Genomic DNA, 17,972 nt, shown 5'->3' on the forward strand with positions numbered 1-17,972 from the left:
TTCATTAGAAGTAAAAATAACTCAAGCTCAACAAAGGTTCATGGCTGCCAAAAATGGACAAGTCCATTTCTCACTATTTCTTTCATTTCTCTTCACCAAAATACTCACCTCAACCTAAACACAAGGTTTACTAAAGCAAGGGAGAGGTTTTGGACACTTACCACTTTTGAAACTTATCAAAACTTCACTAAATCTTGCTTTTCTTGTTGCCAATATCTTCCCCAAGGTGAGTAGGCAAGCTTTAATGAAGGAAAGAAGTGGAAAGGATGGCTTGATCATGCACCCATGGAGGTTGCATGTGGGGTGGCCATGGTGATTTCCATGGTGGAATTCATTTCGGCAAAGTAAAATGGGATGAAGAAGAAGATGATGGTGAGTGCTATCTGCTGTGCCAAGGCTGTGATAAGGGTCCCAATATCCAAGTTAGTGGAGCACTAACTTGGATTTTAATGTTAATTATTCAGAGTTTCATAAATTGGATTTTATCCCCCATTTCTTTCACTATTCTTATAATGTATTACAATTTAATTTTTCATGATATTTTCTAAGTGTAATATCATTTATTTTTAATGGAGATTGAGGTCAAAAGACAACACTATGTGTCAAATGACCAAAATACCCCACTTCGGGTTATATTCCCAATTTTTCAGTAACACCGATTTTTGTCTGTTTCTCGATTTTTTATTTTTCTTTGTACTAATCTATTAATTTTTCTTTGATATTTCTAGTGTCAATTACATTTCAATAAACCTTTATTTATGTCTCAAAATTAAATTCAGAGGGTTTCCCGCTGTCCTAGGGTCGGCAACGGCCTTCCCAGTGCAATCACCTATCGCTGCGGTGCCGGCTCATTTAACTTAGCATCATTTTCTCTCTTTCATTTTTGTTTGATTTTTCTTGTATTTTCTTTTTATTTATTTCATCATTATATGTCTGTTCACTATCACCGAAGTGTAGTTCTAAACATCCTGACTTGCCTGGACTGTTATTTGACTATTGGAGCAATAGAACGTACAGAACACGTATAGGGAGGATGTTACAAGTTGTATTTGAGAAAACATATTGGGAGCATTTTCTTTTGTAGGATTGAAGAACTATTTTCTCAAAATACAGTCGGCGCTTTGCCAAAATTTTGAAAAAATTTTATAACACCAGATTTTAATCGATGATTTAAATTTCATTAAAATTGTTTTAAAATCCCTTGTAGTATATCTAATTAGGCGAAGCACGGTAATTCATTAGGTGTACTACGGGATCATGTTACATCTTACAGGGGAGTAGGGTGTGACACTTCTTACCTGAAAATGCAATTTTCAAACCTACACCCACAAGTAACTCAAATAAGTGTTGTTATTTACAAATAATTTTCATGCACAAGTACTTCCTATCTATGGGGTTGCTAAATTAAATTAAGTCAAATTTACTAAATGACTAAAAATTAATCTATTATTGATAATTTGATTTCACTCAAGTTCAATTTATAGACAACCCTAAGATTCTAATGCACCTATTTTATTTTTTTACTAAGTTACTTTAAAGATAATTAAACTAAATTTTAAGGACCTAATCTAGGGACCATTACTGGTTCTCGGGATCGAGTCAGTTTAAGGCTACCAGAACCAGTAGAAAACCAGAAACCTGTGAAATATACATACATTTATACATCTCACCATCATACATACATTATACCATTACACTTTAGTCTTTTCATCCTTAAATAAACATTTATAACATAATAATGGTTCATAATTTAAACCTTAGCATGCATAAGATCCAAAGTGTAATGGTTCATCATGCATACCCTCAAAAGGGTTAACACAACATATACATCATTATACTTAAAACAATTATTACATTTTTTTTCGAATTTTCCTTTAATCACAAGCGTAATATTATCTATTTATGAATTACATGTCCATCTACGCACACATCATACATAAAAGAAGGGCTAAGACTACCCCTTATGATCTCTCTTCAAGAAACTCTTCTAGCCCTACAACCCTGCACCTGAGTTTAGAGGAATGGATTAAACTTACACAAGCTTAGTGAGTAAACTAACCGTCATTAATTACTTCATTCATTCATACATGTGCACTGCATTATTCACATGGATTTTCATATCACAAACATTTCACGTAAGATGGACATTATCAGCAATAACTCCCTAAACTTTCCTTTTAAACATGACCTGCGTCATGTACCTAGGGGTGACTTTTAGATCTCCCTTGAAGGGAAATTTCAAGATCTCCCCTTAGGATTTACTTATGGATCCATAACATACATAACGTTACATAAACATAACATGGGGGGAGTAATGGGTCATCCAATATCCATTAATGCACTAATAGCAATGTATGCAATTATACAACATCTTCGTGTTCTAAATACATACATCCTAAATGAATATGACATGATGCATAATGATGCTCATTAATTACCTGTAAATAGTGTTCATTTTATTAAGGTTACAGTTATTCACCTCTTGTAGCTTATCAACCTCCTTACTCGAATGGGAGCTATCCTTAGATCCTTACCTTTCTGAGTTTCTCAAGCCTGATCCTATAAAATTAGATCCTAGAGTGTTATACAAGGCTCTAAAACTCTATACATAACATAAACATCCTATTATAGGCCCTTAGGAACCATGAAGTTAGGTTTTGAAGCCTTGGAATCAAAGGAGCAAATAAGTGGGCAGAACCAAGTTTGACTGCCAGAGTCTTAGGCTTTGGTTGCTGAACCTTGGAACATCGGGTGCCCATTTTGGATAGTAGCCACTGTGACTACCGAAGTCTGGGACTTTGGCTGCCGAATCTGGAACTTTCAGATTTTCCAAGAAAATACAAGTTTCGGCTGCCAAACCTCTGGCTTTTAGCAATCGAACCTAAGAATTTCAAGAATTCTCAAATAAAAAACTTGCAGATCCCTTCTCCCATCAATTCCCAAACGCAATTTAAAGTTTCAAAATACAAACCCATAATATATACACATCTCTAGGTCCTGGAATAACTAGAAAACATGCTTAATACCCACATACATTCATTAAAACTCAAATCCTAAGTTTTCATCCAACCTAACATAGCATAAAATTCCAAAACTAAACTTGAAACAACTTTTCATTAAATTAAAGCTTTAGAAACCTGATTCCTCATCAGCTCTCTTAGATCTATCTATTAGATCAAGAAGAAAAGAATATTACCTCTTTTCTTGGATCTTGGAGGCGAGAGCACCAAAACTTCAAAACTTGAATATACTTTTCCACACTTCTACATTGAAGAATCTACCTTTAGATCTTCAAAACTCAAAGGAATCTCTTTAAAGAGCTCCTTGCATGCCCCAATAGTTAAGAGAGAGAGGAAAGAGAGAAAATCCAAGTGTTTTGGGCAGGAAATGAGCTGAGATTCCTTTTATACCCTCTCTATCAAGGGACTTTCGACTGTCGAAGTTAATTATGCCCAAATGGGCATTTGAACCATAAAAAGCACTTTAGTTGTCGAAAGCCTGTCCTTCGGCTACCGAAGTTTCTTCTACCCAAATTAACCACTTTAAAATTTTTAAAGAATAAAATCCTTAAAATATTTTTCATTCTTAAATACATTTTGAACATTTTAAATATACATACATGAATATATTTTCACATCTTACTGCCACTTTCTTGTTAGTGAAGTCTCAGTTATCACCAGAATATTCAGTTAATGACAGATATTCCAACATCGAAAAGTGGTGGATATTACACAAATAATTTATGTGCATGTGTCATTTGTTCTAATAACATTCAATGGTTCCAAACATTTACAACCTAAAAACTTATTTCTAATATATTAATTTATTTTACAATTTGCCAAGTATTTAATTAAATTTAATTGACATGCCAAATATAGGTTAAAATACAAGCCAAATTGATTTTAGTGTTTACCGAATAAATTTCTATTATTACTGCATATTACATATAAATTTATTATTTCAAGAAAGTCTAAGTGTACTTAACTTTTAATTATTGCAGTTGCTATTGGGGCAAGCTACTCTTAAAGAAGGGCCTTCTCTTCTAGCATGGCAAGTTAATCCTTGTCTTACTTTGGTTAAGCTCCATGTAAACTCTACGTAATTATTGTCCTTTTTAATACTTATCTTAGAGTTATTTATCAATTTATTTTTTTTAAATAAAATAAATATTATAATTAAACATTTAATTATTTATGATATGGGCTTCTAATGGGTCAAAACTATACAATGGCCATGGATCCATCTAACCTAATTCTAACACTTCATAATATCCTATTACATCATATAAAACATTAAATTAACATTTAAATACAAATTTCTATTAAAAAACATTATTATGCAAAATCCCACAAATGCATGGGTCGTAACAAGTAATACAGTAGTGAGTGAGTATCGTTCCCATAAGGAACTTGGTGAATACTAAACCAAACAATAATTATAACTATCTAGACTATCGAATTTGATGACGAGAAATTTTAAAACTAAACTAACTAAAATCAATAAAGTAAAGGTAAGCAAAGCAGATTGACTAAAGAAAGCAATTAATGAAAGCAATTCTAGAATTAGGGGTTCACACTTCAACCGATTATAGATATAATCTTATTCATTCAATAAATTGAAAAGTTATTACTTTGAAGAAAATTAATCCTAACCTATCTTAAGTCCTCTCAAGGCACTCAAGGTGTATCTTAATTAACCTGAACTCTACTTTCGTGGTGCTTAATCCTAATTAAGATCTGTTAAGCTCTTTGATTAATTATACATTCGACATTGAATTTCAACCTATTTCTAGGTCAAAAGCCCTAAGTTCAATATTATCATGATTTTCTAATATTAATCTTCACTTTTCAGACCTTGAATTAATATCTAGAATCATAACTAAGTGGAGCTCTACACATGAATGCATTAAGATCATAAGAAATTGAATCAAAGAACAAGATTCCAAATTTATTAAATAGAGTCAATGTAAATCCATAATAGAATTGAAAGTGCTACATTCCTACCCCTTGAATTAAGAAAACTACTCACTCATAGTGAATTTAACAATCAACATAAAAATAAAATAACAATGACAAACATCTGAAGAAATAAAATAAAGAAATCCAGGTAAAACACTTTATAGTTTTAAAATTGTGGAACTTAAACTATAAATCTCTCCTTTGAATCTTGTGTAAATCTCTCCAAATTAATGAAAACTTAAGTAAGAATGTAAGGAATGCAATCCTTGACTTATTCCTAACTTTATATTTGACACAAAGACCTTCAATTCATAGTCCTAAAGGCCTTAGAAGTTTGTCTGGGTCGACCAAAATAGAATTAGAGTCGATTTGAAGTCTGAGCTAGAACATTTTACACGGGGCAGGTTGTGTAAGTTTATGGAGCTTTCAAGGCTTATAGTTCTTTAGGTGGCAAAAAGTTACAGGAGCCAAGGATCTTTGCGCGAGTCCCTTTACACAGCCCGTGTACTTGCTTTCTTCAATACTCTTTTCTAGCAGATAGTTACATGGGCCAAAGCACCCAGTGCATGGCCTATGTAAATCTCCATAGTGTATAATCTGCTCCTTTTGACTCCTAAACTTGTTCAAATGTGTTCTAAGCCTTCGAATCACATAAAATCACCTGATAAAATACAAAAATAATAGAATTAAGCCAGAGTAACTAGAAACTTTAAAAAGCAATAAAACGAACAAGAAATCATGCAATTGACTAGCTAAATGCTCATAAAATGCAGTAAAATGTACGTTAAACTAACTATATAGTACAAGTGTATCAAACATCAAATTACAAGCATACATGTTAGTTCTAGATTTTGACAGATTAGCAATATTTTTGTATTTAAATTCTAAAATTTGTTAAATATGTACAAAAATTATACAAAAATTCTAAAAGCATGGAAAGACATCATATCAAATTAGAAAATTATTAGCTAGTCTAAAATCTCTGCCAAATAATTTACAAAAATTATGGTTCATCACTGTTATGCATTAAAGATAGATCTGCACTACTTTTTGAAAATCAATGTATCTCATAAACCATAAAAGATATTTTATGAAACCAATGGGAAAGGTTAGAAAAAAATCTTGAACTTATTTTTAGAATCAAGAATTGTTGAAAAAAAATGAAAAATTGAGGGAGATATTGGTCCTAAAAGTCGTCTGTCCTGCAAATTGCAAACAGAGGATATCTTAATTTTAAACAGCCATAACTCTGTTAATTTATGACCTTTTTACATAATTCTTAAGCTAAAATCATTAGAATTTCATGAAGAATATAAATATAATTTTTATACAATTTAAAAAAAAAAAACAAAACACATGAAAAATAATAAATAACTTGAAAATAGAAAATTAACATGAGTAAAGTTGTAAATTCCCCTCAAATTTATCATTTGAACATATGAGAATATTTAAAGACATATAAATATGAAAGAACAGATATATGACATATTTTTTTAATATTCATAATTTAAAACATATATTTTGAAGAATTCTTGAAGGTTTCTTGAAGAAAAATGAAGAAAGAAAGAAGAAGAAAGAATGAGGGAGATAGGGAAAGATTACCAAATTAGAGAGATTGAGTGAAAAAGTTTTTTTTTTTTTTTCTTGTGTTTTGTTATTCTCCCCCTTGTTGATCCCCCCCTTTTTTTTTCCCTGTGAGGTATTTATAGGGTTTAGGTCAAAAAATTATATATGAAGTTTATGTAATCCCTAAATAAGAAAATTTAAGGACTCTTAAAAAGGAAAGCTTTCTATTTAATTTTTATTTTCCTTTAAAAGAATGGTGGGCTTTTATTTAATCAAAATTCCTCACTAGACCTCATTAGACTCATAGAGCCCAATTATGCTTAGTTATTTTTTTAATAAATTCCCAAAATCAAATTTAAACAAAAAAATTCATTTAAATTTAATTAATCAATTTTTGCCCTTCAAAATTATTTTTCCCAAGAAACTTGCCATACATATGATTATCTATTTTTAATATCTCTAAATACATCTCACAGTCATATAAATTTTTCATCATCGGGTTCCTTAAGGTTTCAATGTACATGCCCACAAAGTCACACAAATCTGGGTCTATAGATGCTTTAGGGAGGACTAATGATACTGTAGCTCTCAAAATGGTAGTCATGGACGAGTAACCAACTAATGAGTATGAATACCCAGATCAAGCCCAAGCTACTATATGCAGCTAGCACACGCGCCTTAATAGGTTGAGTATAATGCTTTCCCATGGTATTCCTATTTACTCGAAATGTCCACTAGAAGATAATGATCCCACGATCCTCAATATGTTTATAGTCCTAACATCCATAGGACTCCCAAATGAAGCAGACTTTAAGTCCTATTCTAATATTAACTTTTAATTCTAGTAAGGATCTATGGTAGAGCCTGTATAAATGCCACCAGGTACACATTTTAATATCTTAATCACATTTTCATTCATATACTAGTTCAGTTCTCATTACTGACATATGTGTAATACCCCTATTTGTATAGCCTAGTATATTTCATTGTTCCGGTGACCGGTGTCGGTCCGGACAATTAAGGGGATTACAACCACATCTAAGACAACTAGAGAAGCCATAAACATAAATAATTAGTAATTGTCAATTTGTTAAGTATAAATAAGAAAAACAGAACATAAGAAGTTAAACGAGCTGAGAGTCACAGCGATGGGTGACCTTCTCGGGAACGACTGTGAAGTCGTTTTAACTCAAAATTTGAACTGTAAAATGTGACGCCACGGTCCTTAGGACCCTTATAAACATAGTGGAAAAGAGAAAATCATGAAAAAGAACTGTTAAGTCAGTCAAATAATTAGGTCAGGGAGCCGGAAGAAATATGGAATTAATTACAAACCAGGATGAACTGGCGAGGGGCAATTTAGTCAATTAACCCCGAGAGCTGACTTCTGACTTAACTGTCAGATAAAATCGGAGAAAAGAAAATTTTGGAATCAAGAATTAAATAAAAGAACTAATAGAAAAATAAATAGAAAAAAAAAGGAAAATGGAAAAGTCAAAAGGTGATGACATCATGCATGACTTCATACATGATGCCATAAAAACAATACTTAATATATTTATTTAATTGGGATTTTTGGGTCTTCCATAAGGATAAAAACAAAACAAAAGGAAAGAAAAAAAAAAGTAAAAAGTCTTCTTCCAAAAGCAAAGTTGCCGCCTCCCATCCTTCTCTCTCCCTCACCATTGCAAACCTCCATTAAAGCTTGCTTCAAGCTTTGAAACCACCATTAAACCTCAAATCCTTCCATACTTGCTTCACAAAAACTTGATTTAGTCACTTGGGAAGGAGCTTGACAACAAAAAGAAAAAGAAAGGAAAAAGTTTTGAAGAAAAAGAAATTCTACATAAAAGGTTAGTAATCAAATTTGATAATTTGAGTTTGATTCTTACATTTCTAACTTATTGAGCTTGTAAATAAACTTAAAATGGAAAGAAAATTTGTTGAGGGATTATATAGAATTTTGGACAGCTAGGGTTTGGTTGGACAAAGTATAAACTTGTTTGAGCTAAACATGTTAGGAAGCTTAATTGAGTTAAGGGAGCATGTTTATAAGTATTTAATTAGCTAAATGCAATAAATGACATGAATTAGGGTTTTGGACATTAGGGTTTAGAGACCAAAAATGTGAAGAAGTGCTAAATGATGTCTTTGACATAGTTTAAGGTGAGAAATGGTCATTTGTGACCTAATTAATTGTGTTAGAAGTGTTTGAATCAAAGCCAAATTCAGATTGGGTATGCACTATGACCAAAAGTCAACTTTGAGGGACCAAAAATGGAATTTTACAAGTCCAATTGGTATGGGACCAATTGAGAATGAAAATAGGCACTAAATGACACAATTTTCATTTAGGAAGTATGCTCAAAAAGTGACTAAAACCTAGTGAACAAATTGACCAAAGTTGAGAAATCACAGTCTGCCTCTGCACAAACTGACCAAATGAACAGTGTTTGTTCATTTGGTCATAACTCGAGCTAGGCAGGTCAAAATGACCTGAAATTTTACCACTGGTTAGGTGGAATATAGACCTAAAACTTTTATGAAGAACACTAACCAAATTATGCCATTAACCCAATCAAATTACTAAGCAAAGTTGGTGATTTGAACCTGCAGAACTGCAGATTTATCATATGAACAGTAAAGTTTCAATGGCTATAACTCTCTCTAGAAAACTTCGATTTAGGTGATTCTTGAACTGATGGAAACCTAAGACATAGTAAAACATTTCATATGAAGAAAATTAGACCAAATTATGGACTTAACTTGATCAAATTGCTAAACGAAATTGGAGTAATAAATCTGCAGAACTAAAATCTGCAGCATGAACAGTAACTGTATTTTGGCTATAACTTGAGCTACAAAACTCCAATTAGGGTGATTCAAAAAGGAGAATAAACTTAAGACAATAGAGAACATTTTCTATGAAGAAAGTTTTGCCAAATTCCAATAGTAAAAGGACCAATGAAATAGTACAACTTAGGACTCCAAAACTGAAAATTGGCAATTTTGCCTAAAAGACCTAAGTTTTGAGAAAACAACCAAAACCAACAAATTTAGTGACCAAAATGTGGTATGTGGGTAAAGTTGGAATTCCCATACCTATTAAGCCTTAGAAAGTCAATAATTTGACTTGAATAGTGTAGTGAATAGTAACCCAAAACACAAAATTTCAAGAACGTCGAGTTTAACACGTTAGAGCTAGGTAAAAGTGAAGTTAAATTTATTTTTGGATTTATGCCAAGTTATGGTACTGAAACACTATGAAATTGTGTGTTTCAGTGGAAAAAAATACCAGGACAAAACCCGAGGAGTCAAGTCAAGGCCAACAGGCAACTCGTTTGAGGTTTGTGCACAACATATACTTTTTATAATCATCTTTTGCATACTGTTTTGAATAATGTGAAATATTAGATTATGGCATTCTTATGATGTTATATATAAATTGTTGAAAGTTATTATGTATATTTGAAATGACAATGTTTAGCAAATTATTAAGATAAGTTTTGAAACCACAGTGTCATAACCATATATTTGAACACCTCACTAGCACGACTAGTGGGGATAATTAGTTTCAAATTTTAATTCCTTCTCTGGAGAAGTGTTGAGGTGTGCCAGTAGAAGAGGATGTGAATGGATATCCATATATTTGAGCTAGCTAGCCTTGTAATGTGATTTCTCTTTAGCCTCTGGCTATTGAGATTCTATTTGTTTCGAATGGCATGAACTAACTGTGGGTTTTATGAAATGTGTTTTGATACTTTGAAATGAACTTGGTTTGCATTAAAATCTCATAATTAATGTTTTGTGTTTAATGCTCATGTTTAGTCAAATTTTTGAATAAATGTGATTTATATTTTGCATAAAGATTATTTTAGTATGTTGTGCACCACTGAGTCCTAGTGCTCAGCGATAGCTTCTATTGCTGTCGCAGATACAGAGACTAGAGGAGCAGCAGACTGAGCTGCTAAGGATTAAAGATCATTCAGCTTGAAGTTATGGGGTATAATTTATACCCTAATTGTGAATATTTCTTTTGATGTATGTATTGCATATAAATGTATGGACATGTAAATGGGTCTTGAGCAACTTGTACAAATTTTGTATGAAGTTTGTAATAAAGTTTAGTTTGTATTTCTTTTGATCTAAATTTTGTAAGGATGTATATAAATTGTTTTGTCTCTAATGAAATATGAGTACAACTATTTTATTTAATTTGAATGAAATGTATTACTAGTATTTTGAGGATTATTAAATTTTGAACTTGAGAAATTGATTGAAATGATTGTGGAGTTGTTGAAATGGATTGAGTTTGATTGTGAAATTGAAGTAGTTATTGAGAAAACATTTTTAGAAGTGCTTTTTACAGGTATTTGAAGAACTGGTTTCTCAAAATACAGACAGAACTCTGTCAAAATTTTTATAAAATTTGCGAAAAACTAAAATGGACCAAAAATATTAACTAGATTTACTTTTAATCATATGTTTTAAATACCTATTAGAAAATGCTCACCACTTGTCAAAAGTAAGAAAATTGTTTAAAATCCCTTGTAGGGTACTTAATGAGTTATCGGTAGGTGAAGTTCGGTAGTTCATTAGGTATTCTACGGGATCATGTTATGCCTTACAGAGAGGTAAGGTGTGACAATATGTATCGAAATGGTATTCTGTCACACCCTAGCCCTCTGTAAGGCATAGCATGATCCCGTAGTATACCTAATGAATTACCCACTTCGTCTTCTGATAACCTATTAAATACACTACCAGGGATTTTAAAACTTTTCTTACTTCTTTTTTACAGTGGTGAGCACTATTTACAGGTGTTAAAAATTTTTTTTTGAACTGAAGTGAAACAGCTAATACATTTGAATTAGTGGTAATTTCTGTAAAAATTTTGGCGGAGTGCCATCTGTATTTTGGATAAAACAGTTCTTCAAAAACCTGTAAAATGTACTTCAAATATATTTCTCAATCTCAACTCCAACAGTTAAACAACACAATATATTTCTCAATTCAAATCCACAATAATTTTTTAAAGACTGAGATAAAAGAAATACAGTACAAATTTTACAAGCCAAAATAACTCATAATTTATTTTACTACTTCAATGTATAATTTTAATTTACAACTGCTCAAAACCAAGAATAATATATACATACAGTGAACATACATTACAGTACAAAATGCAAAATGTGGTATACTCAATATACCCGATGATCTCTCGCTGAATGTACTAGCATTTAGTCTAGTCTGCTCGTTCTGTCATCCACTGCGACAAAGAATGAAAAGCTATCGCTGAGATAATGTCCCAGTGGTACACAACATTAACCAAATACAACTTTAAATCACAAATCATAAGTTATATAAATAGTGGATACTTAAAACCATAGTTAAATTCAAGACAATAAATGTCAACAAGAATTTAAACTCCATTTCACAATCTCATAATATATATCAATAAATCACACACAGCTTAATCATGTTCCAAAGTTCAATTCGTCCCAAAAGCCTATGGCTAATGAGGTATTCAATTCGTCCCAAAAGCCGATCGCTAATGAGGTATAACATAGCTAGCTAGCAAAAATATGAGTACTCATTCTATTCATCCTCAACAGGCACACACCTCAATACTTCAGCCAGAGAGGGAATTCAATTTGTCCCACTAGACAAGCTAGCGAGGAATACAATTAATATATATGATAGTTGTGGTTTCAAACCATTTCCAATGCTTTTCAATCAATAAGTATCCATCAATATCATTCAAACAATTTTTCACAGTTTCAAACCATTTACAAATGTTTTCAAGCAATAAGTATCCACTTAAACACTTTTCCACAATTTAAAACAATAATGTACAAATAGTCATAATTCATTTCAATTGAAAAATTCAAAAGAAATAGTTGTTGTGCACAAACCTCTGATAATTGTCTCCTGGCCTTGACTCAGTATTTCCTTCCCTTTCCCTGAGTTTTTGCTAACTGAGAAACATAATTTGAAGTGTTTTAGTACTCATTTAAACTGTCTCTAACGATAATGCTTGATAATTAATTTATTGAATTCTATTATTTGCTTAGTCAACCTAATATGTTGACTCTCAATGCGTTCTATGTAAATTAGGTTTTAATGTTACTAATATGTCACATTTGTAGCCTTTTAGAGTTGGTACATGTTACTCAATTTATTTCCATGTATATTGCGTTTTATTGAAACTTGCTGGATTCCGGGATACAAGTTTGACCTAGGCAGACGACCTAGTTCCCTCGGTTTTCGGATTTCGGTCAAAACTACAAACTTGTAGATCTATGTCTTATTGCACACGGGGCAAAATTTCAGGTCATTCTGAGTTATGTAGACCAAGTTATGGTCATTTTACTATTGCTGGTCAAAATGCATCAAAATTGGTCACATGGGTCATTTTAGGTCAATTTTGGTTCGGCCAGTTTTTAGACCCGAATTTGTACAAGCTTTTTGACTTGCTTATGGTCATTTCTGGGCTTTGGTGTCTTCATAAGACTTGTAGATATAGGTCTTAACTATTCATGGTTAAGATTTTAGGTCAATTGGACCTGTTTTAAGTGAGTTATGGCCTAAACACTAACTGCTGCCCAAATGGTCAATTTTCAGGCCTTAATTGCACTAATCCGAATTTGGTCACTTTTCAAGTTACCTTACAAGCAGAATTTTGGTAAGCTTCCTTTATGAAAGTTGGCACATTTTGTGCCTAGTTTCACCTTCAATTGGTCTCATACCAATTGGAGCCACACACTTAAGGTTCTAAGCCCAAAACACAAACTGCCCTATTGCATTTTGTTCATACTCATCAAAGATCACTTTTAACACTTACTAAACTATACCTTCATGCCAATTCTAGTTGGTACCATAACATAAACATATTTCATAACATATTATTGGTCACTTTGGCAGCTTACAATTACACTCAATGTGCACCATATAGTACAGAATTTTTCAAACCCAAATTACAATAATTCAATCACCTAACCATAACATTTTTACATGTCCAACCTCACACCATCATACATATACCCAAGCTGCCATAACAACTATCACAATTCAACATTATTATTCCATAAACCAAACATGAAATAACATCCTTATGGTTTACCAAACCAAGCTGCCGAATTGTAAGTCTCCCATAATTGCTTTCAAGCTCAATTCTCCACTTGGTCCAACATCACATATACATGAGGTTAACTTACTAAAATTTTAAACCATATTAGTCAACATTAATTCTTCACAATACATGTAAAAATAGTTTATTTGGCATATAATTTCATGGCTGTCCATTTAGGTATTCACGCATAGAATTTCAACTCAACATAATTTTCCACATCAAGTGCTCAATTTTAACATACACCAATAACTAACCTATTAAAGCTTTTATTCACTTTAATCAACATCAATGCCCATCAATTGCATGTGAAAATAATTCAAATTCTTTAATTACCATGGCTGCCTAAACTAACACATAATCATAACTCACCAAAAACTCAAAATTTCTTCATCAATTTATTTATCTCACGCTTCCCATAAACTTTGCTTAAGAAAGAAAACAATTTAAACACTTACCTATTGATGAGGCTTGTTAAATCTTCACCAAAATCCCTTGAATTTAGTATCTATTTCTTCCTTGTAATGTGAGGATAAAAATTTGTGAAGTGACTTTGGTGTTTAGGATGGAAATGGTGGAGGTTTAGGAAGCTTCAATTAATTCGGCCATGGAGGATTTGGAGAGCTTCATTTCGGTATGGAAGGGATGAATGAAGAAGATGAAGTGTTAGTGGAAATACACCTGCCCACATAAGAATTAATTTAACCCCATAGTGCTCCACTCACCAATACTTAATTATATTATAAGTTAAAAGTGTTAATTATTGAAATTATACCCCATTTTTGCTATTTACATTAGGTACCACTAATTTAATTTTTCATTATATTTTCCAATTGTAATATTATTTATTTTTAATGGACATTTAGGTCAAAAGACAACTCGGGGTGTCAAATGACCACAATGCCCCTGTTCGGGTTGCATTTCTGATTTTTCGGTAACACCGGGTTTTGTCCGTTTTTCGATTTCTCACTTTTCTTTGTACTAATTAATTAATTTTTCTTTGATATTTCTAATGGTATTTGTACTTCAATAGACATTTATCTAAGTCCTAAAAATATTTTCCAGGGTTCCCCGCGGTCCAGGGCTAGTCAACGGTCCACGCCGTGACTTCCCGGTGCGGTCACCCATCGCTAGGGTTCTCGGCTCACTTAACTTGGTTACATTTCTTTGCTATTATTTTTCCTTTGTTTTTCTTGTGTTTTATTTTCTTGTATTTCATTATTTTATGTCTTCTCACTCATATCGAAGTGTAGTTCTACGCATCCTAGCTGTCCGGGCAATACTGGTCACCGGAACAGTAAAACGCACTACCGAACATAGGGTTGTTACATATTCAACTAGCCCACCCCATGTTCCTTAGTGTTGTCTTGTAGATCCAAGCTCCGAGATCCATCATTCCATGCCTGCAGAAGAGGAGAATAACATCACCTAACGATTAAATAGATAAATTAGTTAACTCCTAACACATCCCTTCTATTAACCATAAAACATCCATTCCTAAAATATTATCACCTTAAAAGAAAGCATATATATACATATGCAAATACTTGTACATACACTGAGAGAGAGAGAGAGAGAGAGGGAGAGAGAGAGAGAGAGAGAGAGAGGGAGAGGACTCGCATTTTAGTGTTGCCAAATAAGGTATGGAAGAGCTTGCAAAAAGCTTGAACCATTGCATGGTGGTGCCTTTTGATTCTGAAATTTGCGAGTTTATGATTTTAGTGTATGAATTTGGATTTTTTTATCTCTCTATGCTACAATATGATTTTGACAAAATTTTATAAGTAGAAATCAATTGGAAAGTGCTCTTTTACTTTGATTAATATACTTCCTATTGAGATAAAATGAGAAACGAAGAGGAAGGAGAGAGATAGAGAGAGAGTTGTTCCAAACCTTGCCCAAAGGCCGGCGAATGGGTTGGATTGTAGATGGTGAATAGACCCTTGGTTAACACTGGCATGGCAGATGAAGCATAGTGAGCTTGAGGCACCAGCGAGGCATTAAATGCCTTCAATTTTCCCAAAGAGCAAGGTTGAGGACTCGATTATACAATTCAAGGTCTAAATTTGAGAAGAGAGTGAAGGAGTGAATGTTGAATATGGCCAAGACACTTGAGAGGGAGGAGGGACTAAGGAGAGATTGAGAGACAATTACAATATGAAAAGGAAAGAAGAGTGTAGAAGTAATGCTTGTAACACCCCTATTTGTATCGCCTGGTATATTTCACTGTTCCGGTGACCGGTGTTGGTCCAGACAATTAAGGGAATTAGAACCATACTTAAGACAACTAGATAAGCCATAAACACAAATAATTAGTAATTGTCAATTATTTAAGTATAAATAAGAAAAACATAACATAAGAAGTCAAACGAGCTGAGAGTCACAGCGATGGGTGACCTTCTCGGGAAGGATTGCGAAGTCGTTTTAAACTCAAATTTTGAACCGTAAAATGTGACACTGCGGTCCTTAGAACCATTAAGAACACAGTGGAAAAGAGAAAATCATGAAAAAGAATTGTTAAGTCAGTCAATAATTAGGTCAGGGAGCTGAAAAAAATATTGGATTATTTGCAAACCGGGTCGAACCGGCGAGGGACAATTTGGTTAATTGATCCCGAGAGCTGACTCCTAACCTAACTGTCAAATAAAATCAGAGAAAAGAAAATTTCAGAATCAAGAATTAAATTAAAGAATTAATAGAAAAAAATAAATAGAAAAAAAAAAAGAAAATGGAAAAGTTAAAAGGTGATGACATCATGCATAAAGCCATAAAAATAATACTTAATATATTTATTTAATTGGGATTTTTGGGTCTTCCATAAGGATAAAAACAAAACAAAAGAAAAGAAAAATAAAAATCAAAGTCTTCTTCCACCAAGCTTGCCGCCCTCACACACTCTCTCTCTCCCTCACCATTGTAAACTCCATTAAAGCTTGTCTTCAAGCTTTAAAACCCTCACTAAACCTCAACTTCTCACATACTTGCTTCACAAAAACTTATTCTAGTCACTTGGGAAGGAGCTTGACAACAAAAAGAAAAAGAAAGGAAGAAGTTTTGAAGAAAAAGAATGTGACACCCCTTACCCGACTATAGTGTAGCCGAGCAAGTTATGCTACTCAGTGTGCCGAGCACTCTATTTAATCTTAATTCATTTTTATTCTTCCTTTTGAATATAACTTGTGAAATATAATTCATTTTAAGCCATTTATCGAAATTATTATTTCTTTGAGGTTCCGGAAATTTTAAAGAAAATCCGGCAGAATACCGGCTAAAAATGGAGAAAATAGTTCTTCGGAACCTGTGAAAAACACTTCCTATATTCATTTTCCATCATCTCAACTCCATTTATCAAATTCTCAACAATGTTCAATCTCAGTTCTCATTCATCCATCTCATATGATACCATGCATAATTCATATATAAACATTCACTTTTCCATTTACAACCACACTTTTCATTATTTACATGAATATCAAAATACATTACATAAGTTTCAAATACATATGAGAAAATAAAATCAATTACAAAATACCAAAATGACATCTAGCGTCCTACCAATGCACTGCAGACAGTGAGGTGACACAGACACTATGCAGAACTGTGAGCTGCCTTACCGAATCTGTGGTCCACTGGGCCCTCTGTCTAATCTTCAGTACCTACGCATTGCAAAAGCGACGCGCTAAGCATAAAGCTTAGTGGTGCAAATAATAAAATAGAAAGAAATAATATGCAAATAAAAATCATAATTTCTTAGCCATTGTGTTCATAAGAACTGAATAATTACCAACTTAATGTTTAGTCGAGGGCTAATTACGTTTTATGATATTAACTTCTTCATGCATTTTGTTTATTTATTTTCTTCCTGATCTTGAGTTTCTTTGTATTCTATCGTAATCATTCCTGATATTTGATTTTCGTATTTTCTTTAACAATCGTTCGATTCTGATTATACTTTTCCATGCCCAAGTAACCTATCTTTGGATGATCGATCGGATAACGGTCGTTGGCACCGACACCGTGGTGCCTCGGCCGTCATACCATGGGACGCAGTAACGCCAACCACGATCGGTATGGCTAAAAAGCCATGATATCACATAATTGGCATAAAAGCCATGAATACGGGCATAAAAGCCATGAATACGGGCATAAAGCCATGAATACAGGCATAAAGCCTTTCCTTTCGCAGTACTGCTAAAACAATACCCTATTGGCATGCCAAACTATCCAAACCAATCACATTAGGCCTACTAGGGCATTTTGCATTTTTAAGTTTCACAATTTTTGGATTTCAAGTTTTCATGTCACTATTCATTTCATTA

Source organism: Hevea brasiliensis, chromosome 15 (genome assembly GCF_030052815.1).
Source record: "Hevea brasiliensis isolate MT/VB/25A 57/8 chromosome 15, ASM3005281v1, whole genome shotgun sequence".
NCBI lineage: Eukaryota > Viridiplantae > Streptophyta > Magnoliopsida > Malpighiales > Euphorbiaceae > Hevea > Hevea brasiliensis.